The sequence below is a fragment of the Taeniopygia guttata genome, chromosome 3 (assembly GCF_048771995.1).
Source record: "Taeniopygia guttata chromosome 3, bTaeGut7.mat, whole genome shotgun sequence".
Taxonomy (NCBI): domain Eukaryota; kingdom Metazoa; phylum Chordata; class Aves; order Passeriformes; family Estrildidae; genus Taeniopygia; species Taeniopygia guttata.
In genome coordinates this window covers 100,508,883-100,531,061 of record NC_133027.1, presented here as the reverse complement: position 1 = coordinate 100,531,061, position 22,179 = coordinate 100,508,883, and the positions used below count along the sequence as shown (strand labels likewise).

General features: G+C 40.0%; 1 long non-coding RNA gene across 1 annotated transcript; it reads left to right on the top strand.

The window, feature by feature from the left end:
* Positions 1-609: 609 nt before the first annotated feature.
* Positions 610-20,950, top strand: LOC115494509 (uncharacterized). The gene is made up of 4 exons (XR_012055306.1): positions 610-5,628; positions 6,511-6,575; positions 7,967-10,339; positions 11,104-20,950. It is a non-coding gene; the product is annotated as an uncharacterized lncRNA (long non-coding RNA).
* Positions 20,951-22,179: the final 1,229 nt, after the last annotated feature.

Sequence of the window (22,179 nt, the reverse complement as noted above, 5' to 3'; positions counted from 1 at the left end):
TCTCTTTTAATGCCATCTTTCATATGTGCAGGAGACAAGAAAAAGCCGCTCAGGTTTCACGGTTGGTATTATCTCTTCATAGTTAAAGAACATTAGTAGCTTTATAACCTTATTTATACAAAGTTCATGCAAGTGTTTGGGTCTGCCTGGGGGAACTGGCCTGCTCAGCGCGAATAAAAGCGACAGAACAGTTCCCACAGTCTGTTCCTTCCCAAAACAGAGCCGGCTGTTTCTGTAGCTCGGCCTTGCCGCGAGTGAAACCGCGCAGAGCAGCTGCTGCTGCGGTTTGCCCTGCAGGGAAGGCTGGGCCCAGCGCTGCCCTGGGCTGTGCCCAGGCTGTGCTCAGGCTGTGCCCAGGGCCGAGCTCTGTGCCCAGACTGTGCCCAGGGCCAAGCTCTGTGCCCAGGTTGTGCCCAGGGCCGAGCTCTGTGCCCGGGGCTACCCAGGCAGTCCGGTTGCGCCCGGCTCCGCTGCCCTTTGCTGCACTGACAGCCCAGGATTAGTGCTGGGAAGTTGGGCAATGCCTTCAGCACAAAGAATAACTGTTGTTTTTGTGGGGGTTGTGGTGTTGTTCTGGATTCTGGGCTAGTTTTAACTGTTGAAGTCTACCTAAAGGCCAAAGAGCTGCTCCTTGAATATCTTCTTTTTTTTTTTTTTTTTTTTTTTTTTTTACATTCTTGAAGCAGATAAAATTTTTCCGATTAATATTTATACAGAGACACATATATATTTAGATATGAAAGTTATACACTTCTAAACTGGTGATACTCCTCTGCTTATTAAGGTCAAGACAGAGTTACCGGGGTGTTTCTTTATTAATTTTGTTTTTAAAATTTGTAATCTAAGTGCATATGCATACAGGCTGGTTCTAACACTCCCAAGTGTTACTCATGTGGAATTTTCATCATGAATAAGTACACTGCTGCAGTAGATTTTTCCTAGGCAGTGGTATAAACCATTACAATAAGGTCGGCATGCAAACCATTACAGCAGTTCTGACACAGAATCAGAAGTAGGTCATCAAAGTTTATTTTTTCCTAAACTACAGCAGCATCAATCTTCTTTCTTATTATTACAAGGTAGGAATTATTTCTTGATGTCAGGTTTTTAGGAAACACAGAGGAAGCAAACATTTCAGTTGTGTCAGAAACTGCATCAGCTAGGATTTGCCTTCAGTGAGTGTAACTCCTCCTGGCTGCTTGAGCACAAGCAATGGCAGAAATCCTCTCTCTGCTGTTAAAGCTAACTCAAACTTTAGTTTTGAGGTCATCTTTCCAAAACTAAAGTTTTGGATAGATGATGCAGGATGTCTGTTACTGAACATGTGGCACCTTACTCTAAATCAAAGATTTGCATTACAGCCACAGCATAAATCTAAAGATGTTGTGGGAAGCACTGACAGTTAATCAGTTCATGTCAGTAATTTTTCCTTTACCTAGATGCCATCAGTGGCAGAGTGCAGAGGTGAGCTCTGGGCTCCCACAACTGCCTGGGAGGGTGCAAGGGTGGGCAGTGAGAAGTCTTCTCCTGCCTGCTGTCTGCACCAGGGACATCCAAACTACCCTACAAACACAGTGGCTGAGTGATGAGAGAATTTATTATTTCCTTCCAGGTGAAAAGGTGCAGCTTTTTGTCTGGACTAGATTTCTCAGGTTTGCCTGTATTCAGATCACAGGGACTGGATGTGGACAATACAAAATTATTTTCATCCAGACAATCCATGAAATGGTATCGTTGTATATAATCATGAATGTGTGTTACTCTCCTAGGGTGTATCTGATGTTTGTTTCCTAGGGCTCTAAATATATATTTGGTTTTCTGAATAGTTCTGGGGTTTCTTTAAATCAATGGAGTTCACAGTTCTTTTGTTATTCACTGGGTGGTAATACTATTAGCAAACAAAATACTTTCATTAGGACAAATGCTTTTTGTAAGCCTCAACTTATTCTTCTTTCTGCCTGTAGCAGAAATTAAATATTTATTAGGCAAAACAAAGTAGGAAAGCTGCAATCATTCCCTAATGTGACTTCCTGCACTTTTAATCATGATTTGTTGGTGTCTCTGGATTTCTGTTACTCTCGGGAGTACTGACTTCATTTGATTTACCACATTCAAACTGAGTCTATAGGAACAAGCTCTGTATTGACTATTTCATTCTATTGGACAGAATTATAACCATCAGGATAGCTGCATCTCTGAATTAAATATAAGTACGTACATTACATACACAGGTGGGTACCAAACCCCCAATGCTCACATGCTCTCCCACTAAGGTCAGTGAGTCCAGCATTTATGAGAAAGCAGAGTTCTGCAGGTTCAGTTGGTCTCTAATGAAACATGACCTTGACCTGGGGAAATGGGATTGGAGATGTCAGTATCTACACACTTGTTAAAGCAGTGAAATAAGGAATTTGGCTCATAGTTCACTGAAAAGGCATCAGCAAGGTTAAAGCAAAACATAAAAAAAAAAACTTGTTTGCTGTGCCCCCTTGTTCAGCAAATAAATGATACTGTCAGAAGTTTTGAAGCAAGGACTTCAGCCTGTTCCTGGAAAGCATCACTGGCGAGAAAAATAATTTTCAGTAGAACTCAAGAACGGAGAGGAAAAACGTTATATATATCAGTAATAAGTTGGCCCACAGGCAGCCAAGCTAAAGAGGACTCATTTCCTATGGATTTCTGTCTCTCCTGCCTCACTGTCTGCTTCCCAGCTCTCTTCCACCTGCCCATCCTTCGTGCCTGCAGCACCTGGCAGGGAGCTCTGTGTCCGTGGCCAGGGTAGCACTGCTGTGTGTGCAGCCATCAGCTGTCCCAAATTTGCATGGGACTTGTCAGAACTTGACTCACTGAGACCTCTGCCCTTCTGTAAAAGGGAGTTAAAACTGGGGGGGAAAGAGCAAACAGATGACAGGCAAACATTCATATGACACAATTATGTTGAAACCTTGTTTCCCTAAGGAACTGTGTACTTTTAATAGTCAGTATTTTTAGAGATTGGCTATTTTGTTTATTTTAGAAAGCAAGTAGAAAGATGCACAGAAACAATCACTGAGGTGGCGCCATGTTTTCTCTGAGTAAATACCCACAAAGACATTCCACAACACACATATCCTTACATATATAACACATATCCTAACCCTGCTGCTTATACCCCTCATACCCCTGGATTAAGCTGCACGCCAGACACCGAGGGCCTGAAGTGCAGAAGCCCCATACCCAACCATCCTGCCCCCCTTGTCTGGTAGTCTCCAGGACTACTACAATTATGTCATCTAGATATGTTAATGTTTGGAAGAGAATTTGAAATTTAACAAATTACTCCCACTCAACAGAACAAAAGAACAACACCAATTTCTCCTTGACAGTGATGCTGGTGATGTCAGTAGGATTGCAGGATGTTAATTTATCCCAGCTTTTCTGAGTTGTGTGGTTCTCTTTTAATAATTGTCAGATTTCTTCTGTAATGACTGATTAATTGTAGGACTAACTCAATGCAGCTGAGATACCCTCAGTACCTTGCAGCAGAATTTTCAAAGCAAGTACACACTTTTCATTTTCTTGCCTCTGTTTTGCTAGCTTGCTTGTCACTTTACTTTGCCCATGAGTGCTTGCCTTGTGCTGTTGCCACTCAGAAAATGCTAGGGCTGGGCAGTAAATAAGGGACAAAGATAGTATCAATTTAGATAACAAGGAGGGTTTGTGTGGGGGGCTTTTATGAAAGAAACTTTGAAGAAATTTTGCATTACTTGAAATCTTCTAGCTTTTATGAAAAAATAAAAAATATATATTTTAATTTTTATAGTAATCAATTAAGCTATAAGTAGGGGGCATTTTTGCTTAGTTTTGAAATTCATAAAGGTGTGACAGAAAGGAATGATTTTCCCTGACATTAAAATATTAAATCATCACCAGAACTTGCCTCTGGACTCATAGACAATAATTTATGTCCTGTTCTCTATTTTACTTTTGTCTCACAGGCATAATGTAAGAGCCCTACTTTTGTCACAGAATATGCATCTCCAGTAGTGTGTATGTTGGACAAACTTATCTAGTAAGTTATATAGGCAACAAAGCCTTGCTGTTTAGAGCGTTCTTAGTATTTCTCCTTTCATTTTCCCTTTCCAATATATACATCCTACAAAGCTTGAAACCTTTGGAAGGGACTAGATGTAACTTAATAATTTACTAATAATTTAGAAATGTTTACTTGGACCTAAATTTTGTTCTTCCCTTTCTCTTTCTTTTTTCATTTCTAGCAGTGGCAAAAATATTGGCACTATCCCCCAGTGCCCAGAAACCATGTCACTGCAAATGGTAAATGAAGTTTAGTCCTCAGGTGTGATCTCCAACGCCCTGAGTCACTCACCAAAGTGAGTGAGGCTGAAATTCCCTCATGTTATATCTCTCTGCTGTAAGTTATGGTATTGTCTCTTTGCTACAGAAGTTTTGATTTTATTCTCTAACACTACTTCCTTCTTGTTTTTAGGTTTGTTGTCCTTCTAGTTGTGTGAATTTTCAGCCCACCCAACACTCTTCTGAGGTACCTGTTACTTGCAGCTTTTGCTTCAGCATCCTAGAAGTTCAAGAGTCTTCTTGACTTCTATATTATGGGAGTTACTGCACTCAGATAAACTGCAATTATAAAGAATAATCAGATGCTTGAAAGAATATTTCAGCTGACATCCCTCTGTGTTGTTATTTTATTTTACTATTTCTAAATATTCTGTTACGTTTCAGCTCCTATAAACTATTTAGAAGCATCCTCCAGACTAGACTTTTGTCCATATTTTAAAAAAGATAGTTTGCATGGGTTGCATGTGGTCATGGGATCACTGCTTTTGGGATGAAGACTCACTGAAGACTTAAGTGAGGCAGAGAACCTGACAGACTCACAAGGGCTTAAGGTATTCAAGTTGTTATGATCTAACTCATAACTGTCCTAAGAAGGAGTTAAGTATAACAAAGAGGTGGGAATTTCCAGGCCTGAGTTCTGCACCAGAGTTTTTAGAATCATCATAAATGCTTGTTTTTCCCAAAACACAAACACCCTTCTGACCTCTCTGATCTTCTGACATAAACTAAGAAACTTTTCATGATAATCAGTCAAGTATCAGTTCTAAAAAGCCATTGCTGTGCATTATAGGCACTTATGCACATAAGAAAACAAAACAAAACAAGCGGCCTGCCACTTTCCAGGATTAATGCTATGAAGGATTTTATGGGTGGTCCATAAGTGGACAGAATGTTGCACTAATGTGTGACTGCATGGCAATTAAGCTTAATTAGGGAAGGTTTTGAAAAAGACAATTATGGGAAAGTAAATTATGGGAATGAAAGCAACTGTGCTTTTGGAGACCACACTCTGCCGCACTGGTTCAGCAAAGAGTTGCTAAAAATGTTCCCGTTCTGTCAGGTTCTGACGCACATCCAGCACTTTGTCAAACTGAGCGTTTTTCTTGAGAAGGGGGAATCTCTTAGGAGCACATTCTTCACCCAGTCTCTGCTGAATTCACTGGTTTCATGAGCAGACAGCTGCAGTTCCAGAGTAAGAGCAGCAGCAGATGACCCTGAATCCATGGCCATCCGGTTTAGTTCAGCATTGCCTCTTTTCTGCATGGAGTAACAAAGGTAATCATCAATGTGGATTTTCATGTGTGCTCTGGGGACATTTTTTACAATTTTGTATTTTTAGTGCTTTCTCAGATTTACAGCTGAGCACCCCATATGGAACATCTGATTCTGGTTGAAGTGATTTTCTCTGTTAAGAAGCCCTCAGTATGCAGACCTGGAGCCATTTCCAGGCTTCCACACTGCATGGTTTGAGAGTATTCCATAAAACAAGCTCTTGCAAAGCAGAGGACTTTAGAGTTTCTGTGCTTGCACTGTTTCAGAGCTAGGTGCCCTACTCCAAAAAAGCTTTAAAGGAAACAAAACTCAAAATGCTGAAATCCTCAATGGAACAGATTTGCCTTTTTTCTGCTCTGGACTAAATGGTTGTTACTGCAGGCACCGTTATAGTATGCTATGTTATATTGGATTTTATTAAATGATGGAAAATAATTAAATAGAAAAGCAGAGGAAAAATGCTACACAATCTGCAGGCAGATCTTTTTTTAGCCTGAATAATGTCTGGTATTGCTTTCCACCAGAACATGGGGATGCTTTTTTTCCCTAATGAACTTTTTACATCCGAAATGAAATACTGATTCTGTGGACAATTTATTAAGAAAAGCACCAGTTTCATGAGAGGAGTTTTCAGTCCAACAGGGAATTTATATGTGGAAATCATATATGGGTATAGGGAAACACCTCATAAAAAGAATGGCTACATGGTCAGCAGCTGTAATTTATGTTCATTCTTTTTTAATAAAAAATATGTGTTCAGACCGATCTTTTATTTTTTTTATTGCAGCACAGCAAGGTGCCCTCAACTGTAGCTGTTTAACCTCCTGACTTTCTTTGGTTTGTTTTTGCAAAAAACAAAGCTAAACCTCGTACTTGTGTTTTCAGTTACGAAGCTTATTCGTATGTGAAAGGTGTGACAAGGACGCTTCTCTCCACTGAACGATATTGAAGTAAGTGTTGACAGAAACATCACACATAAAAGAGTGTTAAAATGAAAACAGAGACAAGAGGATGCTAAATAGAGAAAAGAAGCAGGATCTGGGATTTGATGGCTGACCATGAACAGCTGTGCACAGGTAATCCAGATACATGTCCTAATACCTAAACTCCCCAGTTTAGGTGTATATTTACCTGAACTACTCAGATAAAAATTTGCAAATGAGGTATATGTCCAAAAATCACAATCTTCTTCAGGCCAAATGTTGTGGAAATCTGTCAAATTAAAAATTATATTCCTAGAAAGGATGCTTCAACACAACCTCTAGATGGGATCTAATATTTACCAAAGTGCTGTATCTGAAGAGAGATCTCCTTAGCTGCAGAACCTTACAGGTCCCCTACTTGCTTCTGTCTCTGTAGCTGGAAAGTGAAGGCAATTCTAAAGAGTTGCTGGCATGTGGGGTAATGAGAAATTCCAGGGTCTGGAGGGATCTGTGGCGACAACACTTGTGAGAGAAACTGGCACAATCTCCTTGGCAGAGTTGTTACCCAGCTCCCGTAGACTCACTTTTTGGTGGTGGTGATCAGATTTTGGTGGAAGTCTGATGCAGCTGTGAAGCAGCAGGTGAACAAACCATTTCTTCACAAAAAGTCTAAACCCAGCATTTATTACTTCCTCTTAGGTCACAGAAACATCACTTGCCTTTCAGTTTGAAAATAACCACGCCCTTTTCATCCTCATCTGCCTAAAACACTCTGTTCTACATCTCTTTTGCACATGCTGTAAATCCCCTCCTCCAGCAGTATTTCTGCTGTGTTCCTGCTGGCACCATCTGCAGCAGCCAGACCTCTGGACATTCCTGGGACAGACTCAGAGGGAATTTTCTGAGTCAAATTAGTAAGGGCAAAGGTCGGTATTGCTCAGTTAATAACAAGAAAAATTCACCTGGATTAGTACTGGCTCCTTAATAGGAACCAACAGAGCATCAAGATTTGGCCGTCTATGATTTGGATACTTTCTAAATGATATTTTTATGTCAGAATGATGCCATTTTGCTTGTTGGAAGACTAGGGAAAAGCAAATTTTTACAGTTTGAGGAGAGCTGCAACAGCAGCTGGAGTTATTCTGCCTCCTCTTTCCCCACATTGCAAGCTTTCACAAAGCTTTAAATCCAGAGAAAGTGAGCTGCCAAAGAAAATACACTAGCAAAGTGGATGAGACCATTATTCCCAGTTTTCTAGGAGATATGTTTCAGTCTGTGAGTTCTGTATTTCTGCAAAAATGTTTAATATTTAGAGGTAAAGGAACTCAAGATTGCTGGTATTTTTGGAATATTTTCTAACCTGCTCTTTTTCTTTTTCTCCACACCTCCTTCCCTTTTTTGTGGCTTTCCAATGTAAGTGGCCACAGCAAACCCCAGTTTAGGATCCAGGAGGAATCCTCCACTGCCAGCCTTAGGAGAACCTAGGTGACAGCCGCCGAAATGCCTTGATCACACAGTCCCAGCACCCTGCCCTGCCAGCAGCAGAAGGAAAGTCCAGTTTCTGTTAATAAGGTGCAGAGAGTGGCCAAAATATTTTGTGAATTTTCTGGCTGAAAAGGGTAATGAAGCTACCTCTGTCTCAGTGCACTGGCACAGGAGCAAACTAAACAACTGGGAAACATGTTTCAGAGGAGAAATACAGAGCACATATTTCTTGGATTTCACACTTCCACTGGAGGCTGAGCTTTGCCTCTTTCTACCTCTTTTCCAGGCTGGCTGAACTCTTTTGCACAAAAAGTGGGAGAGATGGGGGAGGGTGAGCAAGCTTTTCTGCAGATTAGCTTCAGGCAGCTCTTGCCAGACCAAAAGTTACATTGGAAAGCATTTCTTACCAAAACAATTAATTTTTTAATATGTAAAGTAAAACCGGGAAGTTATTCCCACAAATTTGGTTTAAAATCTACCTTTCTATTAGCTTTGAGCAAAAGAAACCACACTGCTGAGAGCACAGTCAGATTCTTTGGGCTCTCTTCAAAAAGCTCGCTCTTTTTGTCATTCCTCTCTGACCTCCTCCCTGCTAGTCCCGGGATGAAAAGCAAGCCAAAGATCTGCTGAGAAATGGGCCGAGCCACTGCTGACCTTTGCAAATCCAATTTCTTCAAAGCGAGAGCTAATCGACGTGTTCCCACGCTGTGCATTGCTGAAACTTACGATGCAATTCAAGGAATGAATTCACCATGGTGCAATCTCATTTTGAATCCAGTTTTCTTGTTATGTGTCAGAGGGTGAAGGAGGCAGAGTGTGGTACAAGTTATAGAGAGCAGTCACAACTAAGATTCACATACTGTGTAAGTCTGTCTTTGAAAGATTTTGCACTTTGGATGGGCTCTTTCACTTAAAATCTAAAATACATTGGCGTTCCCCCCCCACCTTCTACCTTCCTCCCCCTCAAAAACAGAGAGACATTTCGCAGTTGTTTAAAACAAAAATAAGCTAATAAGAGTTTGCACTGAGCAATCTCCAAACAGAAAATAGGCTCTGAGGGTACTGTCTGATATGTAACTGATGTGCCTTTTGGAGAGATTTGTGTGCACAGGAGCTGTAGGTGAATGAGATTGTGCTACAGAGAAAGCTTTAAAATTCATATTCAAAATTCATATTCTCTCACTTTGCATATCTGATCTGGTATAAGCACTATTCTGATTTTACAGCAGCCAGAGTGGTCTTCTCTGTGCGAAGTTTTGCAATCTCTGCTAGGTACCGCAGCTGTACCGGCAGGATCCGTGCAGGAAAAGCACATTGGCATTCCCAACCTAAATCTTATAATCTAGTTCCAACAGGTGCCTGGAGAATGGCCCCCTCCCTGTTTCCCAGAAGGTGCTGCCATTTGTTTCCCACTCCACTGGCCAAGCCTTGGCTGAGCACAGCCCTGGGCAGCCCCTTGACCCAGCAGGGCAGCGGCAGCGCTCCACATCCTGCTGGCATGCTCCGAGCACGGCGGGTTTGCGCAACGCTGCAACTTCTTGTCTGGGGCAAAAGGGACACAAGAGGACTCTGGTTCCTCGTTTAACTACTGTGGGGCATATGCCATGGGTAGCAAATCCCAAAGAGATGCTTTCAGCAGCCAAAGAGAGCAGTTATGTCATTGCCAGCAGGGGTTGGGCTTGGTGTGCCTCCCTCGGGATGTCATCTCTCCTGCTGGGAAGTCCTGGCATGGCAGGTAGCAGCCAAGCTGCTCCACTTTTGGTGCTTGACCACAGACCTCCCAGACTGTGGGGTTCTTGGCCAGTTTGGCCATATAGTAGAACCAGAGATATCGTCATTTACTTTTTTAGCTCGTTGCCACCTTCATTGCACAAGTGTCATTCCACCATGGCTGATGTAATGGTGAGTCAAGTCCTTGGGCTAACGCACTGAACTATGCCTTGGCTGTAGACTGCAGACTTCCAGAGGAACCATCAAGGTTCTCATTTTGTATTTGTCCCTAGGAAAGCAAATGAAAATATATAATTGTTCTCAAGATTGCTGAAAGAAGCAAGTCCTTTTTTAAAATTTTATTTCTGCAGCCATGAATAGTAAATTTCCCTATTCATGACTGGTTTATAAAAGAGTTTGCGAACTAACCAGATCTGAAGAACTTTCTTTCTCAGCAAGTATTGCAGTAAGAGAATTGTTTCTGTTTTTTATTACTTTCTCAATATTTTTGTTATCCTCTTTTCCCAGACACGATTGGATTTTCCAGTCTTCTGGACATCAAAGATTTTGGAGAAGAGATTGTATAAACTGGACAGGTAATAGCTGTTACCAGATGGATTTACTGGCGAAAAGGAGGGCTAATTTGTTTTATGTGTTTCCTCCCACTGCTGGTACTTTTCATTGTGGCACACTGTTGCTGTCCTGTGACAGGGAGTGTCCTTGCACAGAGGGAGCCCTTGTCCACAGGATTGCACCTAACTTCGGGTTTCACTGTTGGTTAAAGTGACTTTTCCAAGTGCCTTCTTCAAAGCTCTTTTACCTGGTCCTCCAGTAGTTTATTAGAGAGAAAAACATGAGAGAGCAGCTCTAATATTGTTAGATAATAGCACTGATTGACAGATTTAAATTTCTAAGTTTTTTAAGTCAGAAGGAGTAGTTTCCTTCACTTCTGGATATCTCAGGACACTTACAGTTGGATTTATTTTAGTAAAATAAATGACTGAATTCCCCAAGAAAGATCACAATACCAAAGGAGAATTTCAGCTGTATCATCTCTGTTGTGCCCTTCTATTTAACATGGGAATGAATGAATGCATGAATCCTCTTTATTCTTTCATCTAGTATAAAATTCCTTGTGCAAGGAATTCCTCTTTTAAATTTCTGACTGTTTAAGAAAGGTCATAGAGGGGAAGTGGTGATTTGTACTAACTGGTAAAAGAGACTGTCTGCATGTATAGCGAGCTGATGTTTGCATATTGCTATACCAACAATATCTGATCCCATTCAGATAACAGTAAAGTACCCTACAGCCTAGACCAGGTTCAAAGAAACTCACATTGCCTGTTCTTTCTTATTTTAGGTTTGATCTACTTGCTTTTGCATTTGCATGTTGTGTTCTTAAGCACCTACCCTCGGGTTTTTCAAGCTTCAGCAAGGGAGAGCACTTTCAATATATATCATCACAGGTAAAAGGGTGCCATGTCCTATGAATATGCTGACATTCAATCTGATCTAAATTTTGAGAGGGACTGGCATCTTCTCAGTTTAGTCTCTTTCTTCCTGGGGTAGCCTAGATTAATACTTTGATCCTTTCGTTCTCTGAGCAACTTCAGAATCCATTGCCATTGCAGGAGAGGAGATTCTGCCTTCACCCAGTCTGTGAGGAAACTCAGGCCTTGGCAAAAATGCTCAGATTCTTACAGGTTTTTAACTTTTCTCTGCAGCTGCCTTGGGAGAGTTAGCTGGGGGAATATCAGTCCATGGCTGCTGGACCACTGTCAGGAGAAGGGATCCTGTCTGGAGAGATTCTGTATCCAGAAAATCATATCTAATGTGATTTTAGGCTTTAGGCCTTAATTAATTTTAAACTGTTTTTGTTTTTTAATTTCAAAACTTTTTTTTTTTTTATCTCTCATTCACTCATTGAGTACTGCTCCATATAGTTAAAGCAAATGACGAAGAAAAGAGAGGGAGTTCAACTAAAAGAGGAACTGAGCTTCTGTTCAACACTCAGAGTAATTTTTTCTGCATAACTAGTGGAGAAATTGGAACAGATCTGTCAGTTTCAAGACTAAGTTTCAAGTTCATCTTTAGTGAACATTTCGATGTCAATTAGAATCAAACTACAAAGCCAATAACAAAAATGTGGAGGAGGCTCAAGACTAGCTCAGTAATTTGCTGCATGAACAGGGAAGTGAGGTCCTTGATTCTTCTTTGAAGAAAACAAGTTTTCTGTGTGCAGTTCATACAAACAGGGAGAGAAAGAGGTTTCTGACTAATAATGAAAGGTATGGTGAAATCTAGGTTGTAGTCCCTGTTTTACAGACAGCTCTTTCCATATGCCAAGTCAGGAGCCATGCAGGTGAATTAATGTAACCCTGTTATCTCTGGGTCCCTGGGCTTGGTGCAAGCACATATGGAATTAATGTTATGGAATTACATTTAATGTTTGTACAGTGGCAAAAACTGGTGTAAACACAGCCTTTTAAAGGTGTGTTAAACAGGAAGTCTCTCTCATTCAGAAGAGGGGATATTCTTGGCAAGTCTAAGAATCAGCAGAAGCTTGTACAAGTGGTAACAACCATAACAGCCATAACAAATGGTTGCCAAGCTATGAAAGCAGCAGTTAATTCAGGTGTGGTGTCTCACAACCTGTTGTTATCTTTAAAGTGAGGTTTGTGAGCCTGTGTGCAGGCTCGTGCAGGTAGTGTACCTCAAGTTAAAGCTGTACTTCAATAAATCACAGAATGATTTCTGTTGGAAGGGACCTTAAATATCATTTTGTTCCAATGCTCCTGCCATGTGCAGGGACATCTTTCACCAGACCATGTTTCTCAAAGCCCCTTTCAGGGATGGGGAGCGAAGTATTTTTTTTTTTGCTTCACTCCACAAGCTGTTTGCACGGGATCTAAAGGGCTGTTTTCAGTGCACTATGGATAGACACTGCTGTCATAATTTTTGTTGCTTCCTTATCATGTATTTCAGGCTCTGCAGTGACAGTGATGATTAAATAAAAAAATAAGAAATCATTAGCTTAACTAAGTATTTTCCATGAAGGAACATTTATTTATGGTGACACAGAAATACCATAGCAATGTTCTGAAGCAGTACAGAAACTGTGAATTTTAATGTATGTAGCCAACAGGAGATTAAAGGTCTTTGGTTCAAGAGCTTTTACTATGAAGACATAACAATACTTTTATTTTAATGTAGTTGAATCTTCATAAAAACGTGTTAAACTGCAAATTACAGAGGAAGTGTGAAGCACAAGGCAAATTAAACTACAATAACCCTGAAAGGACAAAGTGATCCAACCAGTGATGTAGCACTTACAGGAAAAAGAATTAAGATTACTGATGGCTCAGTGCACAGAAGCAGCATTTATTATGATGGAAAAGTGTATACTGTGAATTAATTCTGTCAGTTTTGTGCTGGCCTGTTTCTCATTTTACATGGCAAATACTTTGATCCACGTTATAATGCAGGTACTTTTACAACCCTGGGAAATTTGCTGCCCCAATCTACAGATGAAATAATTTAATCATAAGTATTTCACCAGACATTTTTCAAACCAATTTAATTAGGTTTCATTGTTTACAGCCTTTGAGTATAGCATTCAGAGATAATTTAGGAGCACAACCTGCTTGTCAGCCTGAAAGAAAATGAAAAAATTGGTTAGTTGTTGTTATTTAAAACTCCAAAGTGTTCAAGCTGGAATATCTGTGGGGTTTTTTTCCTTTGAGAGAATTTATTCTTTTTATTAATTTCTCTCTGTAATCTTGCAATTCTTGCGCCTGTAAATACATATATTCTCATGTAGTTTCTGAAGGAATTATGGCATTACAGTAATTTTGAATGGATTTTGAGCTCTGCTGTATTCCACTAACATTTCAGAATTTCCAGGGGCCTCAGAAGGTTTGTTCCAGATTTATGGTGGTATAACACCAGCAGAATTCTATCCCTTTATATTTGCATTCAGTGCTAATGCATTAGTCACCCAGGTCCCTAAACAGGTTACTTATCCAGTCCACTTCTTCAGTACTGTTTTAATTGTTGCATTTATAACTTTTATAAATTTTCTATAACATTAGATGATGATAAATAGGTTTAAAGATAAGCTGAACTTTTAAAATGGAAACTGCTGACATTTTTTACTAATTTCTAGATCTGTTGTATTACCAGTACTCTTTGGGAAAGTTCTGATTTACCAAATATGATCTCATGGGATGTTTTATCTTATTGGCTTCTTGCCATCTTGCCAGAATGCAGTGTGTTCAGACACAGGGACCCAAAGTGCATGCTTCAGCATGCAGAGAAAGAGTGCAAAGCTGGTTTTCATTTTCTAGAAACAGATCCTAGTAACAGTGTTCCTCCTGCTGAATGGCTTTTTATTGTTGATTTTGTGCTTTTGATTGAGTTATGTGGGTTTATATTTTTAAGACGTGTACCATATATTCACAGGAAAAGTCCAAGTTTCAGAAGTTTTCTTAAAGTGGATTCAATGCTTTTGAAATCTTTACTGGAAACCATCATTCTCTGCCTGCTCTCAAATACAGCACTTATCTATAGCTCTGCCTGCACAACTCAGGAAAGATCCCTTACAAAACGTGGTTTTCCCCTGTTACTCAGAAGGTGCTACTCTAGAATAGAAGAGATAACCGGTTTGGTATTATACTGAGTGTTTTAAATTGCCAAAAAATCTATTTAAGAAAGTTCATCTTAAGAAATGCTATCTTGAAAATACTAACTTAGAAAATAACACCTTCTCACTAACCCCTATGAAGAATTTTTGGTTTTCAAGCATCTATGTTGTTCCGTTGAACTGACCATTCCCCTCCCATTAGTAATTTAATATCTGTATTTTTCACAGAGCAGCTCAGCAGTGTGCCAAATGTTATTAGCAGAAAGGCAAAGCAAAGAAAGATTCTGATCATAAATCAGAACTGTTTCAGTAAAAGCCTGGCTCAAATATGCACTGATTGAAGGTGAAGCTGGCAGTTTCACTTGTGGGCAGTTCATGTGAGATCCTTTAAAATTATCTGGGAAAAGGTCTGAAGATCAGCGCCTCAGTGATCTCTGCTTGTATCTGTATTTTTACATTTAGAATATATATATATTTCGAAAAATGTATATGTATATATAGAAAAATAATGTATTTTTCTCCTTGCATTTTTTCCTTTTTATTCATCTAGTTATAGCTATAAAATTAATAATTAGCAATAGATGAATATAGATACAACAATTTCTTTTCCCCCCCGTCCTTTATATTTTTGCTCTCTTTATCTCCCATAGCTTACTTGATCAGTGTTTTAGCTCTGTTGAAGGTACATAAATATTGTTGCACTCACTCCTTGGATGATTTTTCAAACCAACAACATTTGAATGACTATAAATTAAAAATCTGTTTTTGCTGAACATCTGGAGATGCACATTCTCCTAATTTGCATTTAGGTACCTCTGCTAATATTCTGGTAAGATCTGAGATAGAATTTTCATTTCCAAGGACTAGACAGTTTTCTGAAACTGACAGTGGAACACTCAGTACAACTCGGGTGATAAGGTAGCACTCAGTGAAATAGAAACCAGCATTTAACAGCTTTGCAGAAAGGATTATTTCCATGGAAGTGTTCAAACCAGATAGAACCAGGGAGTTTAGAAATTGTGTAGAAAGTCATGCCTTGAAAGGATTTGGTCACTGTCTAGGTCAAGAGTTAGATGAGGTTTAGACAAAGTTCAGGTCCTGATGCTTTGCCATCCATTGTAAAAAAACTTTATGTGAATTTGAGCATCTGATTATGCAGCTGGTACCAAATTAATTTGTTGTTAGCCTCTTTTAAGTACTGCATTTTAGAAATCTCATATTTTTCAGCCTGAATGGTGTTTCTCTGGCAGCGCTTTTTATGGGATTTTGGAACTGTGACCAACAAATAGTTTTGTTCTTGCTTCTGTAACATTTTCTGCAATTTCTGCCAAGGCATTGACATATGCGAAGAACTGTGCATTTTTTTTTTTAACTCTGTGGTTATTATATAATTTTGTAGGATTTAGTCAATACCATCAAGTACTGAGATAAAGTGATTTTCCCTGGAAGACGACCAGTATTGTGCATTGGAGGGTGAAAAGATGATATGCAGAAATACTATACTCTTGGGAATTCTCGTAATGTCAATTTCTGAGTTCTTTTACATGCTGGCTTAGGAGGTGGTTTGCTTTATGTAACAGGTTCAGTGCTCAGTGTTACCTCAGGAGTGATTCCCCTGAGCACAGCTGACTCCAGTTTGCCTCTCTTAATGTGAGGACAGTGATGGGGGTGTTATGCATGCAACACACCAGCAAAATAGTCTCTGCACCCACATGAAGTTTAGCAGAAAGAGGCTGAATTTGGCAACTTGTGTCCATCTCTTTCACTTTCATTTCTAAAACCATTTGATAAAACATATCATGTCAGGTCCCCTGAGTTTTGATAGTGATGGTTAACCTCCTAAACAGCTTGCCTTCAATGATAATTTCCCATTTAGAGTTTAATTCATGTTCAGTCAATGTATGTTTCATAGGTTGCCCTGCTGTCTGAGGAAGCTTCAGCTATTTTTTCATCCAAAAGGACACTTAACCTTACCTCCCCAGCTGGACAAAGCCAGCGATGAATAATCACTCATCACTTTTCTGAAATATCAACATTGTCTCTCCTCATGGCAGAGAATTCCAAAGTGTCCTGGAGAAAGCAGGTCGCGTGAATATCCTTGCTCTATTCCTAATTGTTTGCTCTGGCAGTTCCCAGTGAAGCAGCTGGTTATCTTTGGAAAGCTATGCTTGTTGTTTTGGGCTTGAACATCATGTGTCTTTAATTTTCAGCACTAGCCACAGGGATAAGTACACAAATATCTGCTTGAAGGCCTTTTGCCCTTGGGAACCCAATATATACTTGGCAGCCTCTCTGACAATGGGACTGAGGGGACAATCAAAGTTGACTCATTGCCTATATCCCCTCAGGGAAAAGAAAGGATAAAAATGGCAATTGCTTCTTCATTCAGTTGCCTGAGGCAAGTCTTTCCTGTTTTGTAGAGAATAATCTAATGTAATTTCTAAAAACATCTTCATTCCCTCTGTATGAAAAAATTATTCCATCCAGTATCATACAGCTAATTCTGAGGCTTGGCCTCCTCACATCCCACTGTGGTCCTGGATGGACTTCAGAATTCCATAAACCTGCACATAACCAGAAATGGACATTCACATCTTCCATTCAGTGCCTACCTCCAACAGAATCTACTGTCACATTCTTCAGCTCAGCATACAGTAAACTCTAATGAAAATGGGTTTGTACAATGCTGAAAATGGTGCTGTACAGTGAAAATGGTTTAAGCCTGCAGGTGGAGAGAACATGGATTGTGCTTTATTTTATTGTGCCCAAGCTGTTCACAGACACTGATTTCCTACTGCGTTATCATGACCAGTCTAAATGAGCATCTTGCTATGACTTCCAGTGAAGATATGCATTACTCTGTCTGTAGATATAGCTTCCCAAATATTCCCCACTTTCTATGCCACATTGAAGTGGAAAAATCATTAGTGTTGGTAACATCATGATACAAAGGGAAAGCCTGAGCTCCAATGTATGAATTAGCTAAAGATTAAACAGAGTGCCAATTGAACTGTGATCCTTTTAGAAATGTGGCTCGGCAGAGCTCCAAGCTCACATCAAGTGATGCCAAGACATTTGCTCATGTCTCCATCACACCTTATCTTAAGTGGTGAAACTGCCAGAAATCATTTTCCTTAACAGAAAAGCTACATGCCTTTTGCATGTTGCTCTTTGTTATGTAAATCTGATTCATTTATTATTTCGATTTGAAAATAGAATTCAACCCTTGTATTTTAGATCTGAAAAGCATATTTCTTTAGGACAGCTTTTCCATTTTTCTAGGAAATGCATTCCTTTTATTTTATAATCAGCTCAACTCAACACAAGAATCTTATGGAAGATTGTGACAATTATCAACTATGCAAGTCAATAATTTTATTTTCAAATCTCCAAGTTTTGCTGTTAGTCCTGAAATTCATTGCTATTCTAGGGAATATGTTTTTGAGTTGATGAGGGATTTGTGATACTACTTAAATACAAAAGGGAATTTTAGCTGGGTAAGAAGCTCTCGAAGATGAGATTATTAGCTTAACATGGATCTGAACTTTGTATTGCAAAACACTGCACAGGCTTTCAGTGATACAGATCCCATTGGAATCAGCTATTGTCTAACAGCTGAAAATAATAGGGCTCAAAATGGTTCCAATTATTCCTGATTTGAAAGGTAAGTTGGTATGGCTTTTTCGATGCTTCATTTGAAATATTCTTGTATATTGCTTAATTATATTAATATATGTATTTAATCATAGTGTCCAACACAGAGAATATGAACTTCATCTGTAAGCAAGACCCTGTCTTTACACTTTCAGGAGTGTATGCCTGAACCTGATTGTACAGTTAGCATGGGTTTTGCTTTGTAACAATTTCCTTAAGTTATAAGGACCTCGGTCTTCATTAAAGTATGATTCCATTTGCATTTTTTATGTCTGCTTCCAGTAATTTATTGGCATGCGAGAAATAAAGCTCCTAAATCAGTGTTGTATATTTTATACAGAAAAATCAGACAGAGGTGTGGGACAAGGTAAAGTTATTCTATTTCTCCTTCTTCCTTTTAGCTCTGCTCCACACTGAGGTATGGAAACCATCTTGCACAACATTACACAGACATAAGAAGGCACCCCATACTTGAGAAAGGACTGGAGTGAGAAAAACAAGTGTGATGTTAAGAGCAAAGCACAGCAGAAAATACTTTAGGAGGATCTATAAAAAGTTCAAATTGGTAAAGCATGTATGTGGGTGGGTTAGAAAGAATAAAGCATAATTAAGTTACTGAAGCCTCAGCAGGACTCTGAACATTGTTCAGTGTGCATTGCAGTTCACTTTAAAGAAATGTCAAGAATTGCCACAACCTTAGAATGGGGACTTTTTTGTAGCGTAGCATTAATTTCACCAAATACATGAAGGCTGCCCTTTCTGGGCTTTGCGTCATTGTGCTGCAGGGTACTGGGTGTATTACAGGAACACCTGAAGGCAAACGTCCCACCTTCTGCAAGCTGGTGACAGAGCAGGGCTGTCCATATTAGGCATGGCTGAAAGTCAGAGGAAACTTTGCCATCCTGCATGACAAAGGGTGCTGGGTCCCATCTTCTCCCCGCTGTGGGTATGGCCCCATCGGGGTGTCCCTGCCTGCACACTAATACCAGGAGAAGGGCGGATGGATGAGAGGAGGTAGCTTTGCCCTCTCTCCCTCTGAAGTATCAGGGAGCAGAGAAAAGCGTGGCAATCAGAGAAAAGTCTCCTTGCAGCTACTGAATAGCGTTTCTAATTGCTCTGTGATGTGAACAGCTTAGGTCCGATGCCCTTGTGCCATGAGTGACCCAGACACTGCCCTCCTGTGCTCCTCACCAACCCCTGCTTCCCCCTCAGTGACCACCACAGCAAGACCCAGGCCTGTACTTCTTTACAAAAGCCTGTGTTGTGCCTGAGGCTCACAGAAGAAAACACCACCGTGAGCTTCATAAAGCATTTTATTGGATGACAGCGCTTCTGCCATCCTGGAGCAGATCCAATCTGGGCCCAGCCATGTGAGCAGCCTGATGCACACAGTGCAGGACAGGTGGGTCTCAAAACTGAAGCCAGATAGGGAATTTGGCCCCCAGCTCAATAGGCAGCCTTTCATTTAATACTCCTTCTCACAGTTCCCAAAGCCCAAGGTCTCTGGGAGATGGTTCTGCCCCTCGTCCAGGCCCATGTCCTGCCCAAAACACCCTTGCAGGAACACTCAGGAGGCTCTGTCGTGATGGGGGACTCCTGCACCGGCAGATCAGAGCAACAGTGTGGCTGGGAAGGTCATGTACAGCAGCTATAATTGTGAAATCATGAAGAGTAATGAGGATTTTAGCTGTTATTTTGCTCATAAATACACATTCTAATGTGCAGAAAAAACACAGCGTTGAATGAAAATATTGTGATCTTCAGGGGAAAAAAAAATATTAGCCAGAAGTGTCATGCCTTTCCATATGTTCCACTTAAAAAAAAAAAAAAAAGACCTCTTTTAAAATTGCTGCCAGCCAACATTTCAGAAATATTTCCTTTGTGTTTCTGTTCAAAGTGATTTATGTCCAAGTAGTCTCTAGCTGGTTCTCAAATTGCAGTAATGATTTTTATTGTTTGTTTATAGTTTTATCTGAACATTTCTGCCTGCCATGTCATCTGTTCTGCCCAGAATAAGTGTCATTTATAGGCAACTGCTGTGCCCATGTAGAGTCCATTGTTCTGTCTTGTTTCTGACTGTTCACATATATTGGATTTAAGTTTTTTGGGGAAAAAAAAAAAAGAGAAAAAGGACAGTGTTCTCACCTTGTTGACCAAGAAAACAAGTTTTTAAGGAAATTATTCTGACAGATGTATGGTGAAGTCAGGATGCTTGGGCCAAGTGGCAATTTTTTCCATGAGAAAAATTGAAATACTTTCCCATGAAATAGGTGAGTCCAGAGCTGCGTGTCACCAGCCCAGAAGTTGTGAAGCAATTGGACTGTAAGGGAAATGCAGTTGGGCCCAGCTGTGGTAAACAAGGTCATTGTGCAGGACACTGCATGGGGAACGTGCTCCAGGGCTTCAGGACTGGACCATACAGTATCACAGAGGAGATTTAATTGAGATGTTTGAGCTGAAAAGTCTGTCTGCACACCAGGCAGCTTATTCTGCTCAGTTGAGACCCACGTGCACATTAATGGCTTGGATGTTCTTTAGGCAATTTTGCATGGGAACATGAAAGGGAGAACAGATTTAAAGCAGGAAAAGAAAAGGGGGAGAAAGAGGAACTGACAGTAAAGCAAAACATTATATTTATTGAATGAAAATTCAAGAACATAATGTAGTTCATATCAATATAAATATCTATATGACAAATTCAGCTGTCTGTTTCAGTGAAACAGCACTGTTTTCTTAAATAATAAGCTCCAACAAATACTCCAATGTTTTGAGAGAAGCTGAAAATGTCCACCATCATTATGATAAAATAAAATAGTTATCTATGTGGGTTGTCTTTTGCTTCTGTTTTTACCTTGTGGAAACAAGAGAAAAGCAGTTAAGGGACAATAAAGAAATTTTTCAAAGAGAAAAACACACAGTATGCAAAGAGTTTGTTTGATTGTTGGTTTGGGTTTGTTTTTTTTTTCTGCAAAAAGTACCTTTTCTTTAAGTGTAGGTATTTTTCTTTTCAAAAGACATCAGAGAAATTAAAACTAAAAAATATCTCATTCTCTTCTGTAGTTGGGACTCCTACAGATTCATACACATCAGCCAGCAGCCTGTTGTGATCACTGCCTCATCTGACTCAAATAAATCATCCTGTATCTTTTCACTCAGTAATTCCTTTACCAAGCTCATAACAACATACAATTAAAAGGTTGTGATCTGATAGTGTTTTCACTTATGCTGAATTCCGATTAGATCTTTAAAAACTAATCAGACCCACATTAGAGAATAAAATATCACATTAATCTTAAAGTGTAATGATACCAAAAGGATGATGAACCTAGTGCTGTCACACATTCTGAGTAAGGGATCCACCTCTTTGTGGGGGTTTTTGTGCTGGAGGGAGGGTCTTGATGGTGAATGCATGGTTAACCTTCATGGTTCTTCCCTTCACCCTCTTCTGCAGCCCTCAGTCTGCCCATAGTCAGCCCTCAGGGGATCCTCACAGGCTGTTGCACAGAGAACTGAGCAATGTGGAGCGTGTAGCTTGTAAACTTAGCATCTTTGGTTTTCTTGCAAATAATTTACTAGACATTGGAGATGCATCATGGTGAGAGAAAGAAAATGTTTTTTTTTTCTGAACAACTTTCATCCTTCATCTTCCAGACAGCTTCTCTTTTCCAGCATCACTCTGTTAAATCAAAGTCCCAAAAGCAGTTTTGTTACTGAAGGCAGGTGTGCTCAGGGGTAAAGCAAAGCCTGCAGCTCCAGCCCAATTTGTCTCACAAACAGAGCTCAGGAATGAGCAGGTTCAAGAAGCACCCCAGCTTTCAGCAGTCAAACACTGTATCCCACATGCTAATGTTAATTTTAACAGCACAGCCCTAAAATTAAATTTTCAGAAGGCACAAAGAGTACTGGGAGTGGAAAGAACAGAAGTTTTTGATGGAAGGAAATAGCATTCACACTTTGATAAGCTCCAAAAATGCCTTTTCCAAACAGAAGTGCTTTGTATTACACCATTCCTGTTGGCTGTTTGGGGGTTTTCCATCAGATGTAGGGACTTCTTGCCACAGCAATAAAGGTCAGGCACTATTGTGCCTCTTTTATGATACTGACTAGCACAAATCATGTATACAAACTCAGGAAGTATTT